The 16,011-nt window shown below is 42.7% G+C and overlaps 1 protein-coding gene across 1 annotated transcript in view; it reads right to left on the bottom strand.

The window, feature by feature from the left end:
- The window catches only part of kirrel3b (kirre like nephrin family adhesion molecule 3b), a gene marked incomplete at its 3' end in the record, with an annotated part of 151,893 nt that extends 136,161 nt beyond the window's left edge, over window positions 1-15,732 (bottom strand). Inside the window, exon 1 of the mRNA XM_079271999.1 lies at window positions 15,702-15,732. The remainder of the gene's footprint in view (window positions 1-15,701) is intronic.
- Window positions 15,733-16,011: the final 279 nt, after the last annotated feature.

The raw sequence follows: 16,011 nt of genomic DNA, 5'->3' as shown, positions 1-16,011 counted from the left end.
TAAAGAAGCGATTCCGTCTGTATTTAACTCAATACCATGCTTCGATGTGACAGAGGACTCCTGTGCTAACTTTAGTCCGACCCAGATTGATCATCTTGTCGACAGTGCTACAAGCTCACTGAGAAGGACACTAGACTCTATTGCTCCTTTAAAAAAGAAGTTGGTAAAACAAAGGAGATTCGCTCCATGGTATAACCCTGAAACCCGCAAATTAAAGCAAACATCGCGAAAACTTGAAAGAACATGGCGTTCCACTAACTTGGAACAATCTCGGTTACTCTGGCGAGACAGTCTTAAGACATATAAGAAGGCCCTCCGTAATGCCAGATCAGCTTATTACTCATTGTTAATAGAGAAAAATAAGAACAACCCCAGGTTCCTCTTCAGCACTGTAGCCAGGCTGACAGAGAGTCACAGCTCTGTTGTGCCGAGTATCCCTATAGACCTCAGTAGCAATGACTTCATGAACTTCTTTAATGATAAGATTATGATTATTAGAGACAACATTAATAATCTCCTGCCCTCGACCGATCTTTCCACAAATAGAGTAACCTTAGAAACAGCTGTAAACCCTGATATATGTTTAGATGGCTTTACTCCCATCGACCTTGACAAACTGACTTCAACAATTTTTACATCTAAACCGTCCACCTGTCTCTTAGACCCTATACCGACTAGGCTGCTTAAAGAAGTGCTACCATTAATTAGCACAACTTTATTAGATATCATCAACCTGTCTTTAGTAACAGGTCATGTACCACAGTCCTTCAAAGTAGCTGTGATTAAACCTCTTCTTAAGAAGCCCACTCTGGATCCAGAGGTGTTGGCCAACTATAGACCGATCTCGAACCTTCCCTTCCTCTCTAAGATCCTTGAGAAAGCAGTTGCAAATCAGTTATGTGACTTTCTGTGTAACAATAGTTTATTTGAGGATTTTCAGTCAGGATTTAGAAAGCATCATAGCACAGAGACAGCTCTGGTAAAAATAACTAACGACCTTCTAATCGCATCAGACAAAGGACTCGTCTCTGTTCTTGTTCTGTTAGACCTTAGTGCTGCGTTCGACACTATAGACCACTACATCCTGTTGCAGAGACTGGAACATTATATTGGCATCAAAGGAACCGCACTGAACTGGTTTGGATCCTATTTATCGGATCGATCTCAGTTTGTTTATGTAAATGATGAAGCCTCAATGAGGACCAACGTCAGTTATGGAGTTCCACAAGGTTCTGTGCTTGGACCAATCTTGTTCACCTTATATATGCTTCCTTTAGGCAATATTATCAGAAAACACTCTATAACCTTTCATTGTTATGCAGATGATACTCAATTATATATATCGATCAAACCGGACGAAACCAACCAGCTTGCTAAACTGCAAGCGTGTCTTAAAGACATAAAAACCTGGATGACCTGCAACTTCCTGATGTTAAACTCAGACAAAACTGAAGTTATTCTACTAGGCCCAGAACACCTCCGAAATCAGTTCTCTAATGATATAGTTTCTCTAGATGGCATTGCGCTGGCATCCAGCAGCACCGTCAAGAATCTTGGAGTTACCTTTGATCAGGATTTGTCTTTCAACTCTCAGATAAAACTTATTTCTAGGACTGCCTTTTTTCACCTACGTAATATTTCAAAAATCAGGCACATCCTATCTCAAAGCGATGCAGAGAAATTAGTTCATGCATTTGTTACCTCTAGATTAGATTACTGCAATTCCTTATTTTCAGGCTGCTCTAATAAGTCTCTTAAATCTCTCCAGCTGATCCAGAATGCTGCAGCTCGTGTACTAACAAGAACTAAGAGGAGAGATCATATTACTCCTGTATTAGCTTCTCTGCACTGGCTCCCTGTAAAATCTAGAATAGAATTTAAAATCCTTTTACTGACCTACAAAGCCCGAACTGGTCAGGCTCCATCATATCTTAAAGAGCTTATAGTACCATACTGCCCTACTAGAGAGTTGCGATCCAGTGATTCAGGGTTACTTGTGGTTCCTAGAGTCTTAAAAAGTAGGACGGGAGCCAGAGCCTTCAGTTATCAAGCTCCTCTTCTGTGGAACCAGCTTCCCGTTTCTGTCCGGGGGGCAGACACACTCACCACATTTAAGAGTAGGCTTAAGACTTTCCTCTTTGACAGTGCTTATAGTTAGCGCTTTATAGTTAGGGCTGGCTCTGGCTTGCCTTGGACCGGCCCATGGACAAACTGGTATAGGCAAAAACTACAGGGGGACTTCCTACACTGAGCACCTCTCTCCTCCTCTTCTTCACCTCCGTCTGTATGCATTGATGTCCCATTAATGCTCATTACTAACTTTACTTCTTCCCCGGAGTATTTGTGCTTTCTCGCCTCACAGGATGACCGCAGTTTTATCTGGACACTGGTTCTTCAACCAGCCATGGCCCTGCTGACATCTACTACGATCTTCATGATTAACATTATTAATCCTATTACCGACACCATTAATGCACAGTACTGATTATTAATCCTATTACCGATACAATTAATGCACGGTACTCATTTTGTCTCTTCCCCGGAGTCCTTGTGCTTCCTCTCCTCACAGGTTTCCATGGAGCATGGTTTCATCTGGACCCTGGTCCTTCCTCCTACCATGGCCCTGCTGACTCCAACTGCTAATATCACTTTTATTATTACTCACATTACTATTTCATACTACCGATACCATTAATGCACATTATTGACCTGCTTCTTCACCAGAGTCTCTGTGCTTTCTCGCCTCACAGGTTCCTGTGTATCCGGGTTTACCTGGACCAGGTCTTGCCTCCTGTCGTGGTTGTGTCATACATTGAATGTGCTGTAATTACATTGAATGTGTTGTAATTCACTATCCTGTTCTACACATGACATCATTGCACGCCTGTCCATCCTGGGAGAGGGATCCCTCCTCTATTGCTCTCCCACAGGTTTCTTCCTCTTTCCTCCCCGTTAAAGGGGTTTTTGGGGAGTTTTTCCTGTTCTGATGTGAGGGTCCCGGGACAAGAAGATGTCAAACGTGTACATATTGTAAAGCCCTCTGAGGCAAATTTGTAATTTGTGATTTTGGGCTATACAAAAATAAATTGAATTGAATTGAATTGAATTGCTGTAATTTATTTGAGCCGTCAGCTGTAAATGATGTGGCATGCCGACACGGCCCTGCAAATGGAGGCTCCCCCCTTCTCCTTTTATGGAAATCTGCCCTAGTTTTTTAACAGGGCGAAAGAGGGAGACATTACAATTAAGGTGGCGACATCGACCTCCTGGTGGCCATGCTCAGGGACCAGATGTCCTGTCAGAGAGATGCCGGCCCTCACCTCCAGGGAGCTCTCGGTTGAAATCTAGTTCATGTCTCAGTGGGGGAACACTACTGCTCCTGTTCCATCATTAATTCAAGGATATCAGATTCTGGGAGCGTGAGCCTCATTTTTTCTTCATTGTTGCCAATTGTTTCTGTTTTATTCACTGCCTGGTCCGCTCCCTCCATACATGCATGATGGTCAGGATGTTTATTGCTCAACTCAATCGGAGCATCAGCATCTTCAAAGCATGATAACCACAAGTATGCTGAGACAGCAGAGAGATATATAGTGGCTCTTGGTGGAAAAAGGCGAGCTCAATTAAATTAGAGACAGATTGCAATAGCATCAGTATGTCTCTGAGATTCACTCTGCATTACCTGTTGAGGCCCATTCATGCATGCAACACATTTTTGGTTTGTCATCTCATTAACGATGGAAGGAATTTGCATGACTTTCCGGAAAGTAAACAGTCTGCTTGGCTTGCTAAATTGCCTTTTTTGTTGTTGTTCTCACCCTAGTCCAGGTTCAGGATGTTTGACAGATGCCCGCCGACCAATGCTGTATGAAGTACATGTTATTTCCCTCACAGGAGGCATTAGAGGAAAATGCGATCACAAAGAGACTCCACAATCTTCACTATTTCATTTCCCAGCCCTGGATACTGCCTCTCTCTCTCATTTTGTCCTGTTCTTCTTTTGTACAAGGCAGCTGCTGGTTTTTGAGATGCAAGACACTTGTTTGGCAGCCTTCAAAGAGTCACAGAACTCTGAAAGTCACTTGTATTGCAGAGCGGTTCATTCTCCATTTTATATCCAATATGGAGGTGCTGATCAAAAGGATCAGAGCTGAGGGAGAAGCTAAAAGATGTCTGCTTTGGAGTAAACAACAACAATGCCAATCCCCAGACCCACAGACGGCTCTCTTTTAAGGATTGTCCTTCAGCTCATGCCAGCGAGAACACATATCACTATTTTTGGATCTGAAGTGTCTTTGGTCTTGATGAATCTAAAGGGTCAGAACACGTTACTTATAGCTGTATTTTATTATTATTTTTGCAATGTTAGAAATTAGTGTGGACAGATTGCGTATTTTTTTACTCGTCAATTTAGGTCCAATGTATCGAATACTATATTAAACAAATTTAACTGATTCTATACATCTCAAAGCAAAAAACTAAAAAAAAGTCAGCATTATGCAGTTACAGAGAGGCTGCCGATGAGGATCGACAGTTGACGACAAGCCATGAACTCTCCACTCATTGTGGAGCTCACCCATCTGGAGGGGACTGCAGGAGATCCAACATGAATGCATGAGATCGTTTCTCTCTTTCAAATGAGGTTGTGTTGGAGTGTCTGCTGAATCTGAGCAAATTGCATTTTTTAAATGAAAGCCTTGTTAATAATTCACGCTCATAACCTGGGGAAAGTTTCGGGGCCAGGAGGTGGAGGACTGGAAGATTTGGGGGGGGGGGGTCGAGGACACTCCTGAACACCCCTACATACGTATATATATATATTACGAATATATATATCTATATATATATATATATATTAGTAAACAGATTTGGTTCACACTACTTCATAACATTTTTTCAAGGGAAACCCTGTTATATATAAATATAACATATGAATATATTATATGAATATATATCCATATGTATACAAACAACAGGGTTTCCCTTGAAAAAAACGTTATGAAGTAGTGTGAACCAAATCTGTTTATACCAAGATAGGCAAACAATATGAAGTAATAAAATTAGCATACAATGAAAGTGAGGAATAATCGCATTTGCGCTTCTTTGCACATGTGCGCAAATATTATACCGAGAGAACAAACACACTGGCATTAAGGATTACGGCTGCAAGACGCAGATATGTTTAATTTGTTACAAGAATGCTCTCCCTTCAGAGATTTGTCTTTCTTTCTTCTCCTCTAACTTTCTTTGCCGAGCGCTAGATATATTTGTTTACCTTGGAAGCCATTGTGTTGTCATTACCATCATCCGTCTATTGTAAGATAACATTGCCTTTCTGCTCAGAGGAAATCCTCTAGTCATCCTGAAAATAAATGAGAACAAGTTTTACCGAAATGCTTTTCTTTCCCCCCAACGACACCATAAAACCCTTCAGATTTACTTCCTATTTTCTTCTTACTTCTCACTCTATTTTCTGTGCATCAGTAGTGACCATCCCCCTCCACATTCCCCTAGATAAAGAATGTTATATACAAAGACAGTGCATGGTCAGACTTAGATTCCATATATCACAAACCCAACCACCGCAGAGATCAGTGCTTTCAGGGAGACTACAAATCTTGGCAATAACACTGCTACCATTTTCCCCAAAACGCCTCATGGGTATCAGTGATGAAATGGGACCTAAATTGCAGTGAACCTGAGCACTGAGCCTCTCTAAACTAGATCCACCTGTGATGATGATACTGCAGGGTAACCAGGATGCCAGTGATTGACAGTCCATTTTATTGCAACTATCCCCTGGTCCTACTTCCTGCTCTTAAAAGAAGATGAGTTGGTCACGGCAGATCTGCCTATCCACCATACCCATCTCGCCTGATGTTAGTTCTTTACAGGGCGCTGTCCACTCATCAGTCATTACACAGGCCTTCCTCTAGTAACATTATCGCTTTCGATAAGGCTTCAATAAACTGCGCATTGCTTTTAGGGCTCTCTCTCTTGCCACTCTAATCCAATCTCTGATGAGGAGTCCGTTCATCATCGTGCACCGCAGGCATTTTCTGTGTCGCTGTGCTCCTGGTTGCACAGGAAGTAATGGATGGTCCTGCCCTTGGTTCAGCCCAAGGCCTTCTGCTTCCTCAACTGTTGGACTTCAGCTTGTCTCAAATGGGTCTGCGCTGTGGTATTTTGATTTGATTAAATCAGGTTTAAAAGATTAGAGACCGAGGGAGGCAAAAGGGTTGCCCTGGCCAGTATTGCGAGCCAGTCCTATGCCATTTAGCATTGGGCGGTGGCCAAAGGAAAGTGGAAAACTGAAATGACTTCTGCGCTCCTTTGTGATTTGCACTAATGTCCCCCAGGGATTGAGCAATGACCACTGTGAATTTCCCCCCAGGACGCCAGCCAGATTGAAACCACTGCCAACAGATTTGAAAGGATAGCAAATCATTTAAATTCTGCAATGTGCATTAGCATTATTTTCAGTGCCTGGGCCAGCCTCCACAATATTAAATTGCACTTGATGAAATAAAATAAAAATCTGAGAGTGCGACAAGAGCTCTTTAACCTCCAAATCAGCAAAGTGAATATTGGAGTGGCCTCTAAAAATTAATTACAGCATTAATTACAGCATTGAATTCACTTTGTTTGTTTTATCAGGTTTCTGACATCAGTTTCAGGATCCCAGCGGAATGAGAAAGAACTTGAGATAGAAGGCAGAGAAAGGTGCAGTGTGGCAGGTACCCAGAGCAGTGAAATCTATCTAAGGATTGCCTTTAGCTGATCTTGCTTGTGGCACCACATTATTGCTGTGTATAAAAATAGGCTGCACATTAAAGTGGGCAGAGTGAATCCCAGCAGTACCATATTAAAGAATCATCTGACTCACAGGCTTGCAATCAATACAGCTATTTTCTTATATTAGGATATATGAATGAGAATCAATACAAACCTTAATTTGTAGCATGTTATAGAACCTAGCAATACTGTTCAGCCCTCACTGCTCACACACTTCAGGGTTTCTTATCCGTTATTGTGCTCTGGCAGATTGCTCTTTGGTAATGCAAGTGAGGTATAGAATGTGTGTGTGTGTGTGTGTGTGTGTGTCTTTCAGTACATGTCTTCTTGTGGGACGGCTGTGCCAGAAGAAGCTTTGCCTCGTAAACAACTGTTATGACACAGAGCCACAGGGCTCACGCTGAATTCATCTGAGTCCAATAGAAGGATTTTCTATCAACATGCAAACCAAGCACCCCGTGTCAAAGATTTCCTACGACTGGTGATAAATTCTCCTGCATTCCCTCAACAAACACACAGATATAGGAGCAGAGTTGGCGCAGTGCCAAGATTAGTGGTGTTGAAAGAGTGTTTTGTGGGGGAGGGGTTATAAGCAGGGCAGTGGCTCCAATGCAAACATTGCGATCTTCACTAGTGAATGGCCCTTTCTTCCCAATTGCCCAATTGTCTTAGCAGGCAGGTGGCTCCAAGCCTCATTTGGCATCTGGTGAAAAAAATAAAAAAGAGAGAAAAAAAGAAAACATGCACATCTACATGGTGTGTGGGAAAGTTGGGGGAGGGTGGCAGACATTTTTCATTTTCAAAGCTTCACATTCCCCCTTTGCGTATTTCAAAAGTTTTTGCTTCAATCAAGAGCAACTTTGTGTTGCTATTGTGTCTGATGTGCTTCCCTGAATAAAACATCGTTAGGTTTCAGTGCCAGATCAAATAGCCTTTCAAAAAGCCATGCTTCTCACTATTGGTGTCTGGGTACCATAGAGGGAAATATTTTCTTATCCGTTTATGAAATAAAAGCTGTCGAGCCCTTCCATTTAGCACTGCTGAGCACAATTGAGATGCATCAGACACATCAGTACGTTTGACCGCCCCACACCATGGTGTTTTACAACTGTTCCCAGGAGTGGACTTTATTATATTGGAGTCCAGACACATGCAACAGCCCCAAGGTTTACTAACAAAGGGAGGTACCGTACATGCTATCTCATTGCCATTGTCGTTTTCAAAACATGCGCTGCAGTTGTAATGGCAGGCAGAGACACATCCGCATTCATCCACAGGTGAGAAGCTTCTCCCTCCCCTGATTCTGCTTGTACACGTTAAAAGGCAGATTTGCATTTATATTGCCATTCGAGGCTTGCAGCTGTAATTATCGTGGCTCACATGCATACACACACCAAATGCATGAGAAAGCGTGCAGGCATGAGCCATTGTTATGAACCTTTCGCATGAGAACGCCGGGACAGTGAGGAGCAGAGGAAGTGATGGGGAGAAAACGGGGCAGAGGAGAGACGGGCGACTTCATCCAGGTGTGATATTGAGCTGTCCCAGAAACTTCCCGCCAAAACACTAGGAAGTCGTTATCAGATCAGCAACCCAATTCCTCAAGTGCCTCCTGTGCTGAAGCACCACATGCATCTTCTTCGCTCCTTCCTAACGGCCCTTCACAATAATGTCGACGCATTGGCTGGCTGGTTTACCCACAAATGTTTCGAGTAATAGCGGGGAAGCACAACATGACACAGGTCACAGCCCTGTGCGGGCGGTCGGTGCTTGCGTGTGGTTTACTGCGCAGATAGCACTCTCCCAGTGATCAGGACAAGTCAAATCACACATGAATGTTTTCTTACATACCAATTAGTCAGCCAGGCATGGCAGGCAGGTTCCTGTAAACAAGCGGTTATAAAAGCGCTCAGCGTATATATGTACATTACTGACCACGCATCAGCCTCTTAGGAGTATGTAACAACATACATAAGTGACGGTATTTCAAAATGAGGTCGGGTGTATGTGCTCTGCATACTGCTCAGCTGGAGCGACAACAGTAATCATGCGGAAGATATAAACCTTGACCTTCAGACTTAAAGCTACACTGACCCAGGTGTCAAGTTTACGAAGGAGGCGTATTTTCAATCAATTCTGTGTGACTAACACTCTGAGTAATTCAATTGAATATTGTAATTATTAGTGGAACCGTATTTCTCCAAAGATAAAATGTATTTCACCGTATTATCTTCATATTTAAAGCGATATATATGTAAATTTCTGTCACGTACAAACTTTGCCAGATATGACAGAGCATGTCACAGCACCCCGTTGTTGTTGCTGTCCTGTGAAATTGCCATTGACCAACTTGTTGTATGTGTGGCAATGAATGTATGTAACCCTAACCTGCCCAGTTGGCATTCCTGTAAAAAGCTAAATTATGTATTTATTACAAACATCACAACTCTTAGCTTTATTCTAGATTGTAGTCTAAGGTAAATATAGTTTTAAATAATTGACTGTATCACTATGAATACACTTTTGAAAATGAATAGAAAAATAATGAAAGGATAACATCCAAAATGGCAAAAGATATATTTTTCCAACACTTTGTTTTTCAACATTTTGTTTGCTAGTAAAATGTGTGAGCAAAACGGGGGAAAAAACATGACCTGCATAACCTTGTTTTCTTGTTTGCTCACCTGTTTCCATGGCAGATGTTGACTCAAACACAATGGTGTCAACTGTGGACGGTAACAAAGGTGCACTTTATTTCTAGAAATGCATCTAACAATAACTGTGTTTATGGATCTTTTTCTGTTTTGAATATAAGGAGTAAGTGCCTTTTTCTCAACTCAATGCCTCTGTGCAGTATAACTCCTGAAACAGGCAAAACCATGAAACCAGAGGACCTGCTGGAGTCTGAGCTGATGGAGTTTATGGTGAAGCTGCATGTTTTTATCTAGTTTTGCAGGAATTGAAGGCGCTACCGGTGACAAGCATAAATAATAACTATATAGAAACAAACAATAATTTCGCTGATGGTCTCGTTTACTCATGTAGGTCATATATAGAGGCATCAGTAATAGAGTTCATTGAACTTCATTACATTACTCAAACTTTAATCTGAAGCAAAGATCACACTAGCAACTTACCAGGGAGAAAGAAAAACATAATTGGAATAACACAACATGAGCAAGATCTTATAAATTGAAAGAGGTATACATTTGAATAGCTGTTTCAATAAAGAGTTGTCGTTACATGATAGGTTACAATAAAGTTACCTGTTAATAAACAATAAACCATAATGTTGGTGATCTACAGTGTTGGCATCGTCTTCTTTTAACAATAACACTCACTTAGCCGATCTGTCAGACAATCCTCAATTAATTGACATAGGTATTATGTAGTTTAGCTACTCACCGTAATTTGTTGTTGTCCTTTTATGTTTTGGTTATTGCAAGGCCGTTTTCAAACCCCCAGTGCATTTAAATTGCCCCATAGCGACACCTACTCGGCACAGTCACAGCGGAGCGATTGTGCCAAAAGTCAGGCGATATTTTTTTTTTTTGTAGGATATATATCTTTTTGTAGTTGTAAGATATATTTGTTTCCGAAGCATTGGAAATATGTTGTTCATTGTTTTCGATGGGTGTTTTGTATTTGCAAAACAAAATGTATCGTGTTAATGGTGTTCTGTATTTCAAAACCACACTGTGTTTGTTAGTGAACCGTAGAGCGTTGGTAAAATATATTGTGTTTCTTTGTTAAGTTTTGGAAGGAAAGTAGCTCCATATAATATCTATTTGAAAAGAAATGTAATCCATGCAACCCTGTGGAGAGAACTTTCATTCAGTTAAAAGGGTGAAAAGACGTGAAGGCTGAAAGTGAGACAAAATGAAAACTTCCTCGTTGTGAATGTCTTGAAGAAAAGTCGTATTAATGCCTCAGGTTTGCGAAGCAGGTTTTTGACAACAAAGGAACAAACTTTGTATTGTTGCACGGTTTGAACCCACCTTGTTGAGCAGCAGTGTTCAACAGATCCCAGTAGCGAGTTAAAAACTATCTGTCAAATCCTCCGCTAGGTAGGAATGGGATTAGCAGAAAATAGACACAGTCAAGCTAAAAACACCAAATTTTTTTTTCTTTAAGCCCCGCTGTGCTGATGCTTTGTCCTCTCCAAGGAAAAATAACACAGTATGATCCACCACTACTCTACTCACAGCACCCCAACAACTTAACACACACAGCCCTGTGGAGCCGACTTTAGATGCTTTACTTGTTGTTTCATGTGCATTAAACTGCAATTTAGAAGCCATTAATCCATCCCATAATCTGTTTCCAAAATAAATCCTGACTAGGTTTAGAAAGGGCTTCCGCACAATTCCCGACATTTAACGGCCCTCTTCCTGCTTCCTAAAAATCATTGCGGTCCAACGATGTCTCTTCCTGTCATCCAAGGATAAAGTCTCAGGTGGATGGAGATACGTCAATAAAGAAGGAAGAAGTGCAGCTGCTGACCCTGTCTTTGCAGGTGACCCAGTGATCCCAACAGCATCTGGTTGAATTACTTAACACTGCCGTCCAACGGACATGTAATCCGGGATAATGCCCTTTTGCTGAGTGCTCCAATCTGGATAAATTCATCCCTGAGGAATGAGATCCAGCAGCAGGGTCTCAGGGAGAGAGGAGATGAGGCGCTTGGGGGTTGATTGGTTGGTACTAAAGAAAACAGTTGGGGCTGGTAAGAGAGTCTTCTAGATGGATAATGAAGCCCGACTGTAAACAGCTTGATTTTGTTGACTGGCTGCAAGAGAGGAAGCAGATCATTGCCTGGTTTTCCAAGAACACTCCAAACTAATCATATTCCCTTCCCTGGCTGACCTGAATCCTGACAGACTCGAAGTGAGGCTTCCATCCAGTACTGCAGTCACCGGATATACTACACTTACTCAAATTCTGCATTTCTAACTTGGCACTGCCTACAACTGAAAGATTTGGAAGGTTGCACTCTTGAACACATGCCCATCTCTTTGTTTTTTGATAGATGTATCTCGTGTTTGATAAAGTCTAAGCGAAAACATGTTTTTCTTGGAAACAGCATATCTCGTTGTTGCGACAACTACTGCCAAACATTTGGGATTTACAAGTTCCAGCTTGAGAGCCTCTTAGATTATTTATTCATATGTTCACTTATTACCATAAATATCCAACAGGGCACTCTGCTCAGAAGGATTACAGGGGGCTTAATCTATCGTGGCACAAAAATGAGCAGGGGTCACAGTGGCTGAGGTGACTTAAGCGGGCTAGCCTTGATGGGACATGAAGCACAAACAAGAAAACAAACTGCATGCCACTGGGACCCATCAGAAACTGATGGCATCATCTGCCACTCACTGTGTTTGTATGGCATAATCCAGACAGGATTAGCATTACTTATACCAACTGCCATGTATGGTGAGGGCAAGTCATACAAACAGGAAAGGACACTTCCGTGTTTCTTACCAGGCTTGTACCCAGACTCCCGTCTGTTCTGTGGTTTTAAATCATCTTACTTGAGCTGGAAATATGATTTATGACAACATGCAAGACAATGTATATTGGTTTTAGCATTCTGATAGAATGGGGATAAATCAATTGAATACCTCCGAGTCATCACAGTCATAATCTGTCCATAAGACTGCAGTGTGCCCTGCTTACAAACAACTATTCATGATAATGAAAATTGGTATTCATGTTTGAGTAGTGTTGTGCAACGTAATGGGCTGTATCTCTTTTTTCTATCCCTTTGGAGAAGTGAGAATGATTTCTCAGTCTATAAAAAATTCACACATCCAGACATGACATTGGAAAGACATTTAATTATACTTTGGTTGAGAAATATGTATCAAAGCCTGGCGCCCATGAAAAGCGGATTTAGAGTCGTCAGTCAGCAGTTAATAGACAGCAGTAAATGAAATTGGGGCTGTTGGGGGTGCTAAGACATGCTTTCCAGGACTAAGAAACAGCTTAGTCTGGCTGGGTGGTGAAATCGGGGTTTCTGACAACGAAGGGCTGGGATTTAATGAAGGCGATTGGGCGAGATTTTTAGGAAGATTGGGATTTCATTCCTGTGCAGCAGCACTGCCCCTAGTGGGCAAACCTTGACTCGAGGATAGTCAATATTTAATATCCCTGAGACAGTGGACCAAAAACCAAGTGGCCGAGACAGTTTCCATATAAATTTCACAAGGTGTCATTCAGGGAAAGAAGAACAGAGAAAAAGAGAGACGCAGAGGGAAAGAGGCAGAGGGGGAGAAGAAGAACACATCCAGGACAAGACTATTCTTAAACTGCCCCTCCTCCCCCGGGACACATAATGCTCTCACATAAATTACCCTTTCCCCCGACAGAGGCTAGGGTTCTCAGTCACAGTGCATCGCACAGCAAAATAATAAAAAAAATATGTATTGGATTGAAGGAAAAATGGGTAAGAGGTGGTGGGAGGAGATGGACGAGGTCCTGGATGAGTTTGGCTTGAGGTGAATGTGTTCCAGGAGTCTCCCAGATCCTCCTGACTGCTGCTGTGTCATCTGCCATTGGCAGGAGAGGTGACAGCGAAATAAAAGGTGCCCTCGATGAGGTAACAGCACAGTCGGGAGCGTCTCGCAGCAACTTTCCTTCTGCCAAGTCTCCCTCTCTTTTTTTTTTTTTGCTCCAGACCAAAGTTGAGGGAGGGAAAGTGCCCAGTGCCTCTGCGTATGGGCCGACTCTTCTCTCTTGCTCGCGCTCTCGCAGGATAACCGCATCTAAGTATATGACTGCTATGGCCGCAACTCCCCTCTGTCCCCCTGTTCATAAAAATGAAATTGTTTTCTGCTGCTTTTTGCTGACTCCGACTCGGCACATAAACAGACCCGTAATTTGTTCAACGACAGTAAGCTACAGGGAAGCACTTTTTTTTTACTCATCGGAGGCACGCATAGAGAAGGTAGGTTGTTATCCCCCGTTTACCTGGCGGGGAAAGAAGTGTTTTATTTTATGGTAATAACCAACTGTGCTGAAATAGACAGCAATCCCTTCGCCTCATTCCAGCTGCTGCTGCCGCAGATACGGTGTTCGTTTCTCCTGTAACCTGGGCTAAGCTGTGATGACATGTGAATGGAAATGTGATTGTCACAGAATAAAAGTCAGAAATAATGTGTGCATGGCAATGAATCAAACCCCCACTGCAGTTTTTATGTATACTATAACTAGGACGGGATACAAGGAATTAACTTGGAAGAAATGGAAAAAAGCAGGGCAATGCAGCCGCAGTAAGTTGTGGATTGAAAACTCAACAGATGCTGAACAGAGTGTAGGAGAAGAGACTGATCATGTATATCTGCGTCACAGTACGCACAGATGGTACAGAAATACTTGACAAAGAAATAAGAGGGAGAGAATACAGCAAAGCAGCCACATCAGTAACGCTTACAGCCTCAGCACCGTGTCTGACGTACTATAACTGCCCCGTAACGAAGGCCACGACCTAGAGAGAAAGCGTCCATTGCCTTGACTCTGTCCAATCTCTGGGTGGACAGCTTGTGCAACTGGTCCCAGGTCACGCACAGTCATAAAGAAGTCATAAAGAAAACAGATAACACAGCTGACACTATCTCTGCCGTTAAAGCACGGGAGGAACAAAGAGAGAATTAGAAGCGGCATCACTCCAGTCTTTTTTCAAATTAGTCTGTGCTGATATTATCAATTTATTCTCTTTTCTTCATGAAAAATGAGCCAGCAGAAAAGTAGAATCACAGCAAATTGTTCTATTTGATGAGTGGTGTTTTATTTTACATATCCAAATGTGATGGGCTGTAAATCAATTGATGAAGTAGAAAATCTTCTTGTGTCTTTTGTTGTTGTGTTTGTGACTTTGAGCTTTAAATTTTGACACGTGTCAACAAACTGAGACATCATATTCGGACATTTTGCCTTTTCTGTGAAAAAGGTTACAACTCCCTCTGGGACACAGCTAAACACATAGACACGCAGACGCACACATTCATTCATGCAGTGCCCTCCTTAGAATGTAGTCCGACGCGACGGGGTCACACTTTGAAAAAGAGGTGGCCGCTGTGTCATTGACCCCCGACCCTGCGGAGCTTAAAGCAGGGCGCTCGCTGTGGGCCCGGCATGGCGCTAGGACCTGACAAATACCCACTGTCGGATTCAGCCCCGTGTGCACGTCCGTTTCATCCAAATCCCACAGACACCACAGCGGTAGAGTTCTGCTGTACTTTACTCCACCTCTATTGTCTTCCAAAGACAACCGCCTGGTGGCAAGCTGGGGAAACAACGAATCCATCCTCATTCTGTCCACAAACAGACTGTCTAGGAATACAAATAACGACAGCGGATACTGTCCAAAGGGCTGGAGCTGCCAGGCTTTACTCATGAGTCTGCCTTCCAAAAGCGCTTTGCCGTTGAACTTTTTCTCTCTTTTTCCTTTTGCCCAGACCCCCCGTAGTTGGACTCAACGGGGAAGGGCTGTCATTTGAAAACAATATGACTCAGGACTGAACGCTTGACTGAGCTGATCTAGGGTTAAAGGGCTTCGTTTGTGTGTGTCAATGTGTGGGACAGCAATATAAAGCCTGCATAGGAAGTATTTAACTTGTCCTGTCTGAAGCCTACGATGAACTACTGATGGGAAAGAGTGCAGCGTACAACTATTTACAGCCCCAGGACCGCCAAAACTACTTTATTTCCTCCTTTCTCGTTAGGCATCAGACCTAACAGTGCACATAGGAGCGCTATAGTATAAGCGTGTAAACACAACGATGGTAGGATAAACATCACAGCAAGATGAATTCGGAGACACCGTTCCCAGCCAGCAAGTCACACAGCAGTCACAAGCACGCGAGATGTGATGAATAAGCAACTTAATCTGGAAAACTTACCATGTCCGGAGATCCACAGGAGCAGAAGGACCCAAGGGATCATGACTGTGGAGTGTTGAGGGCAAAACCTACGAAAAACAGTGGGCGAGTGTGAAATTGAAGTTGGCAGGCACAAACACATGCACGAGATGAGACAGTGCTCCTCTGTGCTGCTCGGGGGGGACGGATGCTACGGTCCCTCAGTGGTGTCTCCTTTTACCAGTAAGAAGGCTGGTAGTCTGTCTTCACGTCAGTCCGTCTCTTCTTCTGCTGGTTCCTCCTCTTCTCTGTCTCTCTCTGAGTCTCCTTCCCGTCTGTGTTACTCTTCAGA

Source organism: Melanostigma gelatinosum (assembly GCF_949748355.1).
Source record: "Melanostigma gelatinosum genome assembly, chromosome: 7".
Taxonomy (NCBI): domain Eukaryota; kingdom Metazoa; phylum Chordata; class Actinopteri; order Perciformes; family Zoarcidae; genus Melanostigma; species Melanostigma gelatinosum.
Note: the sequence above shows the minus strand (reverse complement) of the source record. Positions and strands in the feature narration are given on the sequence as shown.